General features: G+C 39.6%; 1 protein-coding gene across 2 annotated transcripts in view; it reads right to left on the reverse strand.

The window, feature by feature from the left end:
- The window catches only part of ST6GALNAC2 (ST6 N-acetylgalactosaminide alpha-2,6-sialyltransferase 2), a 61184-nt gene that overhangs the window by 33263 nt on the left and 9383 nt on the right, over positions 1–18538 (reverse strand). The window lies entirely within an intron of this gene.

The following is an 18538-nucleotide window of genomic DNA, read 5'->3' on the forward strand; positions in this document are numbered from 1 at the left end:
CTTGCACCTGATTAGTTATGCAGATTCTTGTCAATCTGTTAATCAGATTCTTACAATCTGTTCTCACATAACCTAATATCTCAGTGTTATTAGATGGATTATGAGGGTGAAAGGTCACTAGTTCAAGTCAAGGGTCAGCCATGAAGATTTCCCAACACAAGAGAATCACCATCATCTAGTTCAGTCTCTCGGCCAAGAAAGTTGCCAAACTGCATCATGTACGTGCCATGACAGTTGGAAGAATAAGAAAAATCTAATTTTTTATTATTTTCTAAATTCAGATTTGGCTTTCAACAATGTCTGAATCCTTCTGGGCATGCTCGTGATTAGATTCAAGCATGTCTCGACCAAATGAGGTTTTGTCGCGCCAACAGGAAGTTGAAGCAAAGAAGAGGAGAATGTATGAACAGCAAGTTAGAAGAGATACGCGATGCAGGGAGAGGGTGATGACGCGGGTGTGCTTGGAGCACAAGGGGAACATACCCTGAACTCCGTGAAGACTAATATACATAATAGGGAAAGGTTTTTTTCTGGAATACGCAGGCAAGATTCAGGAAACGAAACCTAAGACGTTTCTAAAGGCTACAAAAAGACAGGCTTAGTTAAAATGGAAAATCTGAATGATAGACTCTCTTTAAGATATAGATAGTGGCATGGAAACCTCTTTAAAAATATGTTTAACATAAATGTGATGACATCTCTAGAAAATCTCAGAAGTCAATTTTTTCAGGAGGAATAACAACAGAGGAACAGGATACCACCTGTTGTTCCAGAATTGTTATATCATAAGGAATATCATCATACTAAAAACTTGTCAGGAGAGCCAGCTATTCCATCTGACTCTGCTATGCACATGCATGCTCGACCCAGGCAAGCATAATAATGTCTTCAATAAGTCACTGCTAGATCCTGACTCTTTCTACCCCCAATATCATTGGATGTATATGTTTTTTCCAAAACGGCAACAGTTTTCCCCTACTATAAGAACTATATGCCAAGGACCTCAAAGAATAAACATGTGACAAGAGAAGATGATTCCAAAAGAAGATCAAAAATACCATAGGGCCAAACCTAGGCCTAACCTTAGGGTGGAAATACTTGAGCTAATTTAGTTCTGGAGGTACTGGTACTCATTGAGGAGATCCAAGGGAATTGAATATTACAGGTGAGGCTTCATGGGAAATTATATGCAAATTAGTTGTCCATCAAAAGGAATTCTGCGTAAAAAATATGCAAATCTATTCTCCAGGATGTAATTAGGAGAACAGAGCCTCTGTATGCCACCCTCTAGAGGGCAGCCCCCTTAATATCATGCATGACTCAGTTAATAAGCCTACTAACATGATGCCGAGTTTATTGCCAAATTAGTATTTCTATTCCAAAAGGAACAGATCAAAAGGAAGTAAGTGATACTCAGAGCCCTGACACAGTTATATACAGATGGGTGTCTAGTTTGGCTGATATCCCTAGCCACGTATCAAAACTTTTTATGGGGCAAACATTGACTTACAGGATAACAACCTGTAGTCAGCGCTAGGAAGAAGGATTTTTTCCTTCTAGAATAGAGTTAATTTACCTAGTAGCTAATTTTGACCCCTATGTTTGCAATCAGACTGCAAAAGGGCCCTGTAGCGACAGAAGTCACCATCTCTCCTCTGCCCCTGCCTTGTATCAATACAATTAGCCATTATTATTTGCAAAGCATTGCCATTCCCTTGATAAACTGGACTTTACTGCTCTATATATGAGGCATTTACAAGCTTTCCATCATTAGGTGTTGCAAACCAATATCCATTAAGGTACTGGAGTGCCCCACCCATATACAACACAGATTATACCACTCTGTAGTGAACACAGGCCTGTGATATCATGATTGTCATTGTTGAAGCCTAAAGGTCAATATTAGCCGTGGCATGGTAACAACAGCACAAAGATATCATGGCCTGAAGTCTCCAGGTAGTGATCACTACCGCAGGCCTGGGAATTGGGAGGTGTTGAAATGGCTGCATTAGTAGCAGGATGTCAGATGTCAGGGATGATGTGGCGGTGCAATGAATGGAGCAATTAGGAGTGAATAGATGGCTCCTATAAGATATCAGCACATGTGGACCTCTGTCTTGATGACTACAGATCCTATGATCCATCTTATGGCAGTCTGCAGTGTCCTAATGAGCCGTGGGCTACAGACTGGCACAAACTTACCAAACATTGGATTTTAAAACAAAGGACGAATCACATATTTAGGTATTTGCATGCAGGTCAGGTGACCCTCTTAAAGAGGACATGTCAATAGGTCAGAAAAGACCAATGTCATACATCATCTGTTACATTCTGTCACCCTGAGCATTTTGGTGCTTTGTTTAGCCAAATCCAATCAGCTATTCCAAAGATATAAGCCCTTTTAGCGTTGATGCAAATTAGGGTATACTACTCAAGTGGGCTGTATTGTCCTCCATGCAATATATTGCCTCCTTTATTGACCTCTATACAGTATACTGTTCCCATACAGTAAGGGCCCCCTCTTACATGCTCCCATACAGTAAGGGCCCATGTTACAGGTCCACATATAGTAAGGGCCCATGATACGATACAGGCCTCTATACTGTAAGGGACCATATTACCTGCCCCATACAGTAAGGGCCCATGTTACAGGTCCACATATAGTAAGGGCCCATGATACGATACAGGCCTCCATACTGTAAGGGTCAGTGTTACCTGCCCCATACAGTAAGGGCCCATGTTACAGGTCCACATATAGTAAGGGTCCATGATACAGGCCTCCATACTGTAAGGGACCGTATTACCTGCCCCATACAGTAAGGGCCCATGTTACAGGTCCACATATAGTAAGGGCCCATGATACAGGCCTCCATACTGTAAGGGTCCGTATTACCTGCCCCATACAGTAAGGGCCCATGTTACAGGTCCACATATAGTAAGGGCCCATGATACAGGCCTCCATACTGTAAGGGACCGTATTACCTGCCCCATACAGTAAGGGCCCATGTTACAGGCCTCCATACAGTAATGGCCTCTGTTACAGCAGATCCCCATACAGTAATGGACTCTATTACAGTCCCCCCCTTATACAGGCCCTCACAAAGGTAATTTAGGTCTGCTACTTAATGGATTACTCCAGCAGGCAGTGGCTGATTTTCAATGACCTATCCTTAATTCTTTCCATGGCCACCTCCGCTTAGGTCTCCCAGGGGCAGTGCATATTAATTCCTAATACCCAGCGTCATAACTCAGCCTATTAAAAGAGAAAACAGTGGAGGACCATTTGGGCGTATCAGAATACTGCCCGTAGGCTGCCAACCAGTTGTATGTGCACCTGAGGAAGGGCTTTCCTGCCCGAAACGCGACGTGCCTGTATATCAATAAAATTTCCGAAATTATTCCTCCGACTGTTGGTCTATGCGCGTTGCACCCCACTCCTCCTCACCTGATTGGTTTCAACCTTGAAGGACTCTGTTTCTACTATTGGTTGTGTGCTCCTATTAACGCACGGGGATCAGCATCTGCTGCCACCACGGTCCTACAGAGTTTTTTATGCGCTTATGTTGTTGTGACTACTCACAACATTCAAAGGTAAGAGGCCATCTTTTGGTCCAAAGTATCCCTCATTCCTGAAATACTACACCATATTGGCGCTTGGTGTCTCTCTTCGTTTTTGTTTTACTGCTTTTCATGGCCACCTCCGCTTAGGCTTCCCAGGGGCGGTGCATATTAATTCCTAATACCCAGCGTCATAACTCAGCCTATTAAAAGAGAAAACAGTGGAGCAGGTCTGGCTCCAGGTTTTTATGGGCCCTTGGGCGACAGAGCCTCAGTGGGCCCTCTTGTAAAGGAGGTGGGGGAGTCGAGACACTGTGCGTTGCAGATGAAGCGAGTGACGTCATGCAGGAGTGTGGCGTCACCAACGCCATACCTCCCAATCTTTCAAAGAGTAGAAAGAGGGGCAAATTTAGTTCCACTCACTTTTATGTTGATTCTACCCATTCTCATTCATTTATTATGTGCTCCCACACAGTATAATCCTCCTACAGTCACCCGTAAATTATATGCCCCCCTCCATCTCTCCCCCAGTTTCATATACACCCTTCCTCTGCCCCCAGTTTCATGTCCCCCCTCCATCTCTGTCCCCAGTTTCATCACGTTCTCCCCCTTCATCTGCCCACAGTTTAATGTCCCCCGTCTCTGCCCCAGTGTCATGCCGTTCCCCCCCTCCCCTTCATTTGCCCCTTCAGTTTCATTGGGCCCCCTCCATCTCTGTCCCCAGTTTCATGCTGTTCTCTCCCCACCCCATTCATCTTCTCCAGTGTCATGCCGTTCTCCCCCCTCCATCTGCCCCAGTGTCATGCTGTTCTCCCCCCTCCATCTGCCCCAGTGTCATGCCGTCTCCCCCCCTTCATCTTCCCCAGTGTCATGCTGTTCCCCCCTCCCCTTCATTTGCCCCCCAGTTTCTTTGGGCCCCCTCCATCTCTGTCCCCAGTTTCATGCCGTTCTCTCCCCACCCCATTCATCTTCTCCAGTGTCATGCCGTTCCCCCCCTCCCCTTCATTTGCCCCCCAGTTTCATGGGCCCCCTTCATTATGTTTCACCTTAATATGTAATGTAATACAAAACAAACACTTACATCACTCACCTTCTATCACTCACCTTCCCTCGTTCCCCCGACGCTCCTCTCTCTCTTCCTCCAATCACATACGCGATGCAGGAGCTGTGAGATCAGCTCCTGCTTAGCTCCGGACCGGCTTGCGTGTGTAGGCGTGATGCGATGACGTCATCGCGCCTACACACGCAAGCCGGGGCCGGAGCTTTAAAGCAGGAGCTGATCTCACAGCTCCTGCATCGCGTATGTATTTCAGCTCATCGGCGGACGGACGCCGATGAGCTGAAATTGTGACAGGCAAGTGCCGGGGGGCCCCCAGAGGCTCTGTGGGCCCCGGCACTTGCCCGACTATGCCGTGCGCTGACGCCGGCCCTGCAGTGGAGGACCACTTGGGCGTCCTATGGATGTGCAATACATATAAGTAAGATAATTTGACCCACAAAATGACTCCCAGTGATTGGTAGGGTCCCTAGAAACATGTAGACATACACCTTTAATAAGTTTGGTGCATTTTAGAACTCCACTTGTCCACGTCACCTCTGCTGGACTCTAACATTGCCAAGAGTGTCAAATATTCATACATAAAATTTGACCCATAGCATATACAACAGCCTTTTTGGTTCAATGTTAAGACACAATTTACATTTTTTCTATATTTTCAACTTTATATTCCTTAGATAATTTTTTATCGCCTTTTCTTACAATAAAAATTCCATCAAGACATTTTAATAAAATCCATGGACCTCAGAGATAGATTCCGAGGATTACAAATTCTCAGTAAAGGATCGAGACGGACAGATTAGATACATGATAGGTGACAAGGAATCTGGGCTACAGATCAGGAATCCGATGCCACAGATAGAGTCAGGGGATTAGCACATGTGATTAGGAAACATGAGGGCGAGATTAGGGGGCATCAATCGCTGGGGCATAGAGCAAGTAATAGATGTGGCTTAGAAGACATAAGGAGTAAAGCAGAAATTGGGCAGTCCACTGGGAATAGGATATCCTGGTATATAATAATGGTCGGGTGAAACTAAGGACTGCAAATTAGGGTATGAGGCCAAGGGAACAAAGCATGTTTCATAGGGACTACTCTGCATGGTATTGATGCTAACCATGCACAATAGGAGCAATATACGGCAATAGGAGCCACAATCGTGACAAAATTCTGGGGCAAAGAAAGTCAAGCCATAGGTGTAATAAACTTTGGCTTGACAGTTTAAAGCTGCACCAGATTTACAATCCAGCATCAGTCACTGCAATAAATCTGGTGCATTTTCAGACTGACTAATCTAAGTTTACACCATCAATAGATATATTTAGACCTCATTGACATATGTTGTGTTTCATAAAAAGTAGTCCCGAGCAGGAGACCCCCTCTATAACTCCCATATCCCTATATAGGACAGATGAACAAAGATAATCCTGAAGGGGTTCTTTGGACCTATGGGTCTGGTCTATTATTACTGCCTGGTGAGCACCAATCAATGATATTACATGGCATATACACAGGGCAATGTGCAGATGATAATGTGCAGCTATTATACCGCATAAAAGAGATCCGCATATCGAGACCATATTTACACCAAACCGTTATTGGAATGATCATTCCTAGGAATACTTGATCCCAATAATGGGACCACGTACAAGACCAATGTTCATAATAACAGTAAGTATCTAGGCGGAAGGTCTCATATCTTATCAGCGTCTGATGTATCTCACACTATACACAGTAACAATGCATAGAAAGCATGGAGAGTTTAACCATTGTTTATATTATCAGTGTAATGCACTTTATTAGGGTTAGTCCTCCTAATGCTCCATTTACTTCTTACAGAACACTAATATACTGTACACTCATGTAATATGCTACAGACATTGTTAAGTGTCCAGGACAATGTGTGTACTCATACCTCATCACATCAGTATATTACATACAACCAGGTATCACATGAGTATATTTCACAGAACAAAATATCACAACAGTATATTACACACACCAGATATCACATCAGTATATTACACAGAACCAGGTATTAAATCAGTATATTACACACACCAGATATCACATCAGCAAATTACACACACCAGATATCACATCAGTATATTACACACACCAGATATCACATCAGTATATTACACAGAACCAGATATCACATCAGTATATTACACAGAACCAGGTACCACATCAGTATATTACACAGAACCAGGTACCATATCAGTATATTACACAGAACCAGGTACCATATCAGTATATTACACAGAACCAGGTACCACATCAGTATATTACACACACCAGATATCACATCAGTATATTACACAGAACCAGGGATCACATCAGTATATTACACAGAACCAGATATCACATCAGTATATTACACAGAACCAGGTACCATATCAGTATATTACACAGAACCAGGTATCACATCAGTATATTACACAGAACCAGGTATCACATCAGTATATTACACAGAACCAGGTACCATATCAGTATATTACACAGGACAAGGTATCACATCAGTATATTACACAGAACCAGGTATCACATCAGTATATTACACAGAACCAGGTATCACATCAGTATATTACACAGAACCAGGTATCACATCAGTATATTACACAGAACCAGGTATCACATCAGTATATTACACAGAAACAGGTACCATATCAGTATACTACACAGGACCAGGTATCACATCAGTATATTGTACAGAACCAGATATCACATCAGTATATTACACAGAACCAGGTATCACATCAGTATATTACACAGAACCAGGGATCACATCAGTATATTACACAGAACCAGATATCACATCAGTATATTACACAGAACCAGGTATCACATCAGTATATTACACAGAACCAGGGATCACATCAGTATATTACACAGAACTAGGTACCATATCAGTATATTACACAGGTCCAGGTGTCACATCAGTATATTACACAGAACCAGATATCACATCAGTATATTACACAGAACCAGATATCACATCAGCAAATTACACAGAACCAGGCATCACATCAGTATATTACACAGAAAAAGGTATCACATCAGTATATTACACAGAACCAGGGATCACATCAGTATATTACACAGAACCAGGTATCACATCAGTATATTACACAGAACCAGGTATCACATCAGTATATTATACAGAACCAGGTATCACATCAGTATATTACACAGAACCAGATATCACATCAGCAAATTACACAGAACCAGGCATCACATCAGTATATTACACAGAACCAGGTATCACATCAGTATATTACACAGAACCAGGTATCACATCAGTATATTACACAGAACCAGATATCACATCAGTATATTACACAGAACCAGATATCACATCGTATATTACACAGAACCAGGTATCACATCAGTATGTTACACAGAACTAGGTACCACATCAGCATATTACACAGAACTAGGTACCACATCAGTATATTACACAGAACCAGGTACCACATCAGTATATTACACAGAACCAGTTATCACATCATTACATTACACAGAACCAGGTATCACATCAGTATATTACACAGAACCAGGTATCACATCAGTATATTACACAGAACCAGGTACCACATCAGTATATTACACAGAACCAGGTACCACATCAGTATATTACACAGAACCAGGTACCATATCAGTATATTACACAGAACCAGGTACCACATCAGTATATTACACACACCAGATATCACATCAGTATATTACACAGAACCAGGGATCACATCAGTATATTACACAGAACCAGGTACCACATCAGTATATTACACACACCAGATATCACATCAGTATATTACACAGAACCAGGGATCACATCAGTATATTACACAGAACCAGATATCACATCAGTATATTACACAGAACCAGGTACCACATCAGTATATTACACAGAACCAGGTACCATATCAGTATATTACACAGAACCAGGTACCATATCAGTATATTACACAGAACCAGGTACCACATCAGTATATTACACACACCAGATATCACATCAGTATATTACACAGAACCAGGGATCACATCAGTATATTACACAGAACCAGATATCACATCAGTATATTACACAGAACCAGGTACCATATCAGTATATTACACAGAACCAGGTATCACATCAGTATATTACACAGAACCAGGTATCACATCAGTATATTACACAGAACCAGGTACCATATCAGTATATTACACAGGACAAGGTATCACATCAGTATATTACACAGAACCAGGTATCACATCAGTATATTACACAGAACCAGGTATCACATCAGTATATTACACAGAACCAGGTATCACATCAGTATATTACACAGAACCAGGTATCACATCAGTATATTACACAGAAACAGGTACCATATCAGTATACTACACAGGACCAGGTATCACATCAGTATATTGTACAGAACCAGATATCACATCAGTATATTACACAGAACCAGGTATCACATCAGTATATTACACAGAACCAGGGATCACATCAGTATATTACACAGAACCAGATATCACATCAGTATATTACACAGAACCAGGTATCACATCAGTATAATACACAGAACCAGGGATCACATCAGTATATTACACAGAACTAGGTACCATATCAGTATATTACACAGGTCCAGGTGTCACATCAGTATATTACACAGAACCAGATATCACATCAGTATATTACACAGAACCAGATATCACATCAGCAAATTACACAGAACCAGGCATCACATCAGTATATTACACAGAAAAAGGTATCACATCAGTATATTACACAGAACCAGGGATCACATCAGTATATTACACAGAACCAGGTATCACATCAGTATATTACACAGAACCAGGTATCACATCAGTATATTATACAGAACCAGATACCACATCAGTATATTACACAGAACCAGGTATCACATCAGTATATTACACAGAACCAGATATCACATCAGAAAATTACACAGAACCAGGCATCACATCAGTATATTACACAGAACCAGGTATCACATCAGTATATTACACAGAACCAGGTATCACATCAGTATATTACACAGAACCAGATATCACATCAGTATATTACACAGAACCAGATATCACATCGTATATTACACAGAACCAGGTATCACATCAGTATGTTACACAGAACCAGGTATCACATCAGTATGTTACACAGAACTAGGTACCACATCAGCATATTACACAGAACTAGGTACCACATCAGTATATTACACAGAACCAGGTACCACATCAGTATATTACACAGAACCAGTTATCACATCATTACATTACACAGAACCAGGTATCACATCAGTATATTACACAGAACAAGGTATCACATCAGTATATTACACAGAACCAGGTACCACATCAGTATATTACACAGAACCAGGTACGACATCAGTATATTACACAGAACCAGGTACCATATCAGTATATTACACAGAACCAGGTACCATATCAGTATATTACACAGAACCAGGTACCACATCAGTATATTACACACACCAGATATCACATCAGTATATTACACAGAACCAGGGATCACATCAGTATATTACACAGAACCAGGTATCACATCAGTATATTACACAGAACCAGGGATCACATCAGTATATTACACAGAACCAGGTATCACATCAGTATATTACACAGAAACAGGTACCATATCAGTATACTACACAGGACCAGGTATCACATCAGTATATTGTACAGAACCAGATATCACATCAGTATATTACACAGAACCAGGTATCACATCAGTATATTACACAGAACCAGGGATCACATCAGTATATTACACAGAACCAGATATCACATCAGTATATTACACAGAACCAGGTATCACATCAGTATATTACACAGAACCAGGGATCACATCAGTATATTACACAGAACTAGGTACCATATCAGTATATTACACAGGTCCAGGTGTCACATCAGTATATTACACAGAACCAGATATCACATCAGTATATAACACAGAACCAGATATCACATCAGCAAATTACACAGAACCAGGAATCACATCAGTATATTACACAGAACCAGGTATCACATCAGTATATTACACAGAACCAGGGATCACATCAGTATATTACACAGAACCAGGTATCACATCAGTATATTACACAGAACCAGGTATCACATCAGTATATTATACAGAACCAGATACCACATCAGTATATTACACAGAACCAGGTATCACATCAGTATATTACACAGAACCAGATATCACATCAGCAAATTACACAGAACCAGGCATCACATCAGTATATTACACAGAACCAGGTATCACATCAGTATATTACACAGAACCAGGTATCACATCAGTATATTACACAGAACCAGATATCACATCAGTATATTACACAGAACCAGATATCACATCGTATATTACACAGAACCAGGTATCACATCAGTATGTTACACAGAACCAGGTATCACATCAGTATGTTACACAGAACTAGGTACCACATCAGCATATTACACAGAACTAGGTACCACATCAGTATATTACACAGAACCAGGTACCACATCAGTATATTACACAGAACCAGTTATCACATCATTACATTACACAGAACCAGGTATCACATCAGTATATTACACAGAACCAGGTATCACATCAGTATATTACACAGAACCAGGTACCACATCAGTATATTACACAGAACCAGGTACCACATCAGTATATTACACAGAACCAGGTACCATATCAGTATATTACACAGAACCAGGTACCATATCAGTATATTACACAGAACCAGGTACCACATCAGTATATTACACACACCAGATATCACATCAGTATATTACACAGAACCAGGGATCACATCAGTATATTACACAGAACCAGATATCACATCAGTATATTACACAGAACCAGGTACCATATCAGTATATTACACAGAACCAGGTATCACATCAGTATATTACACAGAACCAGGTATCACATCAGTATATTACACAGAACCAGGTATCACATCAGTATATTACACAGAACCAGGTACCATATCAGTATATTACACAGGACAAGGCATCACATCAGTATATTACACAGAACCAGGTATCACATCAGTATATTACACAGAACCAGATATCACACCAGTATATTACACAGAACCAGGTACCATATCAGTATATTACACAGGACCAGGTATCACATCAGTATATTGTACAGAACCAGATATCACATCAGTATATTACACAGAACCAGGTATCACATCAGTATATTACACAGAACCAGGGATCACATCAGTATATTACACAGAACCAGATACCACATCAGTATATTACACAGAACCAGGTATCACATCAGTATATTACACAGAACCAGGGATCACATCAGTATATTACACAGAACTAGGTACCATATCAGTATATTACACAGGTCCAGGTGTCACATCAGTATATTACACAGAACCAGATATCACATCAGTATATTACACAGAACCAGATATCACATCAGCAAATTACACAGAACCAGGCATCACATCAGTATATTACACAGAACCAGGTATCACATCAGTATATTACACAGAACCAGGGATCACATCAGTATATTACACAGAACCAGGTATCACATCAGTATATTACACAGAACCAGGGATCACATCAGTATATTACACAGAACCAGGTATCACATCAGTATATTACACAGAACCAGGTATCACATCAGTATATTATACAGAACCAGATACCACATCAGTATATTACACAGAACCAGGTATCACATCAGTATATTACACAGAACCAGATATCACATCAGCAAATTACACAGAACCAGGTATCACATCAGTATATTACACAGAACCAGGTATCACATCAGTATATTACACAGAACCAGATATCACATCAGTATATTACACAGAACCAGGTATCACATCAGTATGTTACACAGAACTAGGTACCACATCAGCATATTACACAGAACTAGGTACCACATCAGTATATTACACAGAACCAGGTACCACATCAGTATATTACACAGAACCAGTTATCACATCATTACATTACACAGAACCAGGTATCACATCAGTATATTACACAGAACCAGGTATCACATCAGTATATTACACAAAACCAGGTATCACATCAGTATATTACACAGAACCAGGTATCACATCAGTATATTACACAGAACCAGGTACCATATCAGTATACTACACAGGACCAGGTATCACATCAGTATATTGTACAGAACCAGATATCACATCAGTATATTACACAGAACCAGGTATCACATCAGTATATTACACAGAACCAGGGATCACATCAGTATATTACACAGAACCAGATACCACATCAGTATATTACACAGAACCAGGTATCACATCAGTATATTACACAGAACCAGGGATCACATCAGTATATTACACAGAACTAGGTACCATATCACTATATTACACAGGTCCAGGTGTCACATCAGTATATTAAACAAAACCAGATATCACATCAGTATATTACACAGAACCAGATATCACATCAGCAAATTACACAGAACCAGGCATCACATCAGTATATTACACAGAACCAGGTATCACATCAGTATATTACACAGAACCAGGGATCACATCAGTATATTACACAGAACCAGGTATCACATCAGTATATTACACAGAACCAGGTATCACATCAGTATATTATACAGAACCAGATACCACATCAGTATATTACACAGAACCAGGTATCACATCAGCATATTACACAGAACCAGATATCACATCAGCAAATTACACAGAACCAGGCATCACATCAGTATATTACACAGAACCAGGTATCACATCAGTATATTACACAGAACCAGATATCACATCAGCAAATTACACAGAACCAGGCATCACATCAGTATATTACACAGAACCAGGTATCACATCAGTATATTACACAGAACCAGGTATCACATCAGTATATTACACAGAACCAGGTATCACATCAGTATATTACACAGAACCAGATATCACATCAGTATATTACACAGAACCAGATATCACATCGTATATTACACTGAACCAGGTATCACATCAGTATGTTACACAGAACTAGGTACCACATCAGCATATTACACAGAACTAGGTACCACATCAGTATATTACACAGAACCAGGTACCACATCAGTATATTACACAGAACCAGTTATCACATCATTACATTACACAGAACCAGGTATCACATCAGTATATTACACAGAACCAGGTATCACATCAGTATATTACACAGAACCAGGTACCACATCAGTATATTACACAGAACCAGGTACCACATCAGTATATTACACAGAACCAGGTACCATATCAGTATATTACACAGAACCAGGTACCACATCAGTATATTACACAGAACCAGGTACCACATCAGTATATTACACACACCAGATATCACATCAGTATATTACACAGAACCAGGGATCACATCAGTATATTACACAGAACCAGATATCACATCAGTATATTGCACAGAACCAGGTACCATATCAGTATATTACACAGGACAAGGTATCACATCAGTATATTGTACAGAACCAGATATCACATCAGTATATTACACAGAACCAGGTATCACATCAGTATATTACACATAACCAGGTATCACATCAGTATATTACACAGAACCAGATACCACATCAGTATATTACACAGAACCAGGTATCACATCAGTATATTACACAGAACCAGGTATCACATCAGTATATTACACAGAACCAGGTATCACATCAGTATATTACACAGAACCAGGGATCACATCAGTATATTACACAGAACCAGGTATCACATCAGTATATTACACAGAACCAGGTATCACATCAGTATATTATACAGAACCAGATACCACATCAGTATATTACACAGAACCAGGTATCACATCAGTATATTACACAGAACCAGATATCACATCAGCAAATTACACAGAAACAGGCATCACATCAGTATATTACACAGAACCAGGTATCACATCAGTATATTACACAGAACCAGGTATCACATCAGTATATTACACAGAACCAGATATCACATCAGTATATTACACAGAACCAGATATCATATCGTATATTACACAGAACCAGGTATCACATCAGTATGTTACACAGAACTAGGTACCACATCAGCATATTACACAGAACTAGGTACCACATCAGTATATTACACAGAACCAGGTACCACATCAGTATATTACACAGAACCAGTTATCACATCATTACATTACACAGAACCAGGTATCACATCAGTATATTACACAGAACCAGGTATCACATCAGTATATTACACAGAACCAGGTACCACATCAGTATATTACACAGAACCAGGTACCACATCAGTATATTACACAGAACCAGGTACCATATCAGTATATTACACAGAACCAGGTACCATATCAGTATATTACACAGAACCAGGTACCACATCAGTATATTACACACACCAGATATCACATCAGTATATTACACAGAACCAGGGATCACATCAGTATATTACACAGAACCAGATATCACATCAGTATATTACACAGAACCAGGTACCATATCAGTATATTACACAGAACCAGGTATCACATCAGTATATTACACAGAACCAGGTATCACATCAGTATATTACACAGAACCAGGTACCATATCAGTATATTACACAGGACAAGGTATCACATCAGTATATTTCACAGAACCAGGTATCACATTAGTATATTACACAGAACCAGGTATCACATCAGTATATTACACAGAACCAGGTATCACATCAGTATATTACACAGAACCAGGTATCACATCAGTATATTACACAGAACCAGGTATCACATCAGTATATTACACAGAACCAGGTACCATATCAGTATACTACACAGGACCAGGTATCACATCAGTATATTGTACAGAACCAGATATCACATCAGTATATTACACAGAACCAGGTATCACATCAGTATATTACACAGAACCAGGGATTACATCAGTATATTACACAGAACCAGATACCACATCAGTATATTACACAGAACCAGGTATCACATCAGTATATTACACAGAACCAGGGATCACATCAGTATATTACACAGAACTAGGTACCATATCAGTATATTACACAGGTCCAGGTGTCACATCAGTATATTACACAGAACCAGATATCACATCAGTATATTACACAGAACCAGATATCACATCAGCAAATTACACAGAACCAGGCATCACATCAGTATATTACACAGAACCAGGTATCACATCAGTATATTACACAGAACCAGGGATCACATCAGTATATTACACAGAACCAGGTATCACATCAGTATATTACACAGAACCAGGTATCACATCAGTATATTATACAGAACCAGATACCACATCAGTATATTACACAGAACCAGGTATCACATCAGTATATTACACAGAACCAGATATCACATCAGCAAATTACACAGAACCAGGCATCACATCAGTATATTACACAGAACCAGGTATCACATCAGTATATTACACAGAACCAGGTATCACATCAGTATATTACACAGAACCAGATATCACATCAGTATATTACACAGAACCAGATATCACATCGTATATTACACAGAACCAGGTATCACATCAGTATGTTACACAGAACCAGGTATCACATCAGTATGTTACACAGAACTAGGTACCACATCAGCATATTACACAGAACTAGGTACCACATCAGTATATTACACAGAACCAGGTACCACATCAGTATATTACACAGAACCAGTTATCACATCATTACATTACACAGAACCAGGTATCACATCAGTATATTACACAGAACCAGGTATCACATCAGTATATTACACAGAACCAGGTACCACATCAGTATATTACACAGAACCAGGTACCACATCAGTATATTACACAGAACCAGGTACCATATCAGTATATTACACAGAACCAGGTACCATATCAGTATATTACACAGAACCAGGTACCACATCAGTATATTACACACACCAGATATCACATCAGTATATTACACAGAACCAGGGATCACATCAGTATATTACACAGAACCAGATATCACATCAGTATATTACACAGAACCAGGTACCATATCAGTATATTACACAGAACCAGGTATCACATCAGTATATTACACAGAACCAGGTATCACATCAGTATATTACACAGAACCAGGTATCACATCAGTATATTACACAGAACCAGGTACCATATCAGTATATTACACAGGACAAGGCATCACATCAGTATATTACACAGAACCAGGTATCACATCAGTATATTACACAGAACCAGATATCACACCAGTATATTACACAGAACCAGGTACCATATCAGTATATTACACAGGACCAGGTATCACATCAGTATATTGTACAGAACCAGATATCACATCAGTATATTACACAGAACCAGGTATCACATCAGTATATTACACAGAACCAGGGATCACATCAGTATATTACACAGAACCAGATACCACATCAGTATATTACACAGAACCAGGTATCACATCAGTATATTACACAGAACCAGGGATCACATCAGTATATTACACAGAACTAGGTACCATATCAGTATATTACACAGGTCCAGGTGTCACATCAGTATATTACACAGAACCAGATATCACATCAGTATATTACACAGAACCAGATATCACATCAGCAAATTACACAGAACCAGGCATCACATCAGTATATTACACAGAACCAGGTATCACATCAGTATATTACACAGAACCAGGGATCACATCAGTATATTACACAGAACCAGGTATCACATCAGTATATTACACAGAACCAGGGATCACATCAGTATATTACACAGAACCAGGTATCACATCAGTATATTACACAGAACCAGGTATCACATCAGTATATTATACAGAACCAGATACCACATCAGTATATTACACAGAACCAGGTATCACATCAGTATATTACACAGAACCAGATATCACATCAGCAAATTACACAGAACCAGGTATCACATCAGTATATTACACAGAACCAGGTATCACATCAGTATATTACACAGAACCAGATATCACATCAGTATATTACACAGAACCAGGTATCACATCAGTATGTTACACAGAACTAGGTACCACATCAGCATATTACACAGAACTAGGTACCACATCAGTATATTACACAGAACCAGGTACCACATCAGTATATTACACAGAACCAGTTATCACATCATTACATTACACAGAACCAGGTATCACATCAGTATATTACACAGAACCAGGTATCACATCAGTATATTACACAAAACCAGGTATCACATCAGTATATTACACAGAACCAGGTATCACATCAGTATATTACACAGAACCAGGTACCATATCAGTATACTACACAGGACCAGGTATCACATCAGTATATTGTACAGAACCAGATATCACATCAGTATATTACACAGAACCAGGTATCACATCAGTATATTACACAGAACCAGGGATCACATCAGTATATTACACAGAACCAGATACCACATCAGTATATTACACAGAACCAGGTATCACATCAGTATATTACACAGAACCAGGGATCACATCAGTATATTACACAGAACTAGGTACCATATCACTATATTACACAGGTCCAGGTGTCACATCAGTATATTAAACAAAACCAGATATCACATCAGTATATTACACAGAACCAGATATCACATCAGCAAATTACACAGAACCAGGCATCACATCAGTATATTACACAGAACCAGGTATCACATCAGTATATTACACAGAACCAGGGATCACATCAGTATATTACACAGAACCAGGTATCACATCAGTATATTACACAGAACCAGGTATCACATCAGTATATTATACAGAACCAGATACCACATCAGTATATTACACAGAACCAGGTATCACATCAGCATATTACACAGAACCAGATATCACATCAGCAAATTACACAGAACCAGGCATCACATCAGTATATTACACAGA

Source organism: Leptodactylus fuscus, chromosome 6 (genome assembly GCF_031893055.1).
Source record: "Leptodactylus fuscus isolate aLepFus1 chromosome 6, aLepFus1.hap2, whole genome shotgun sequence".
In the NCBI taxonomy this organism is placed as follows: Eukaryota; Metazoa; Chordata; class Amphibia; order Anura; family Leptodactylidae; genus Leptodactylus; species Leptodactylus fuscus.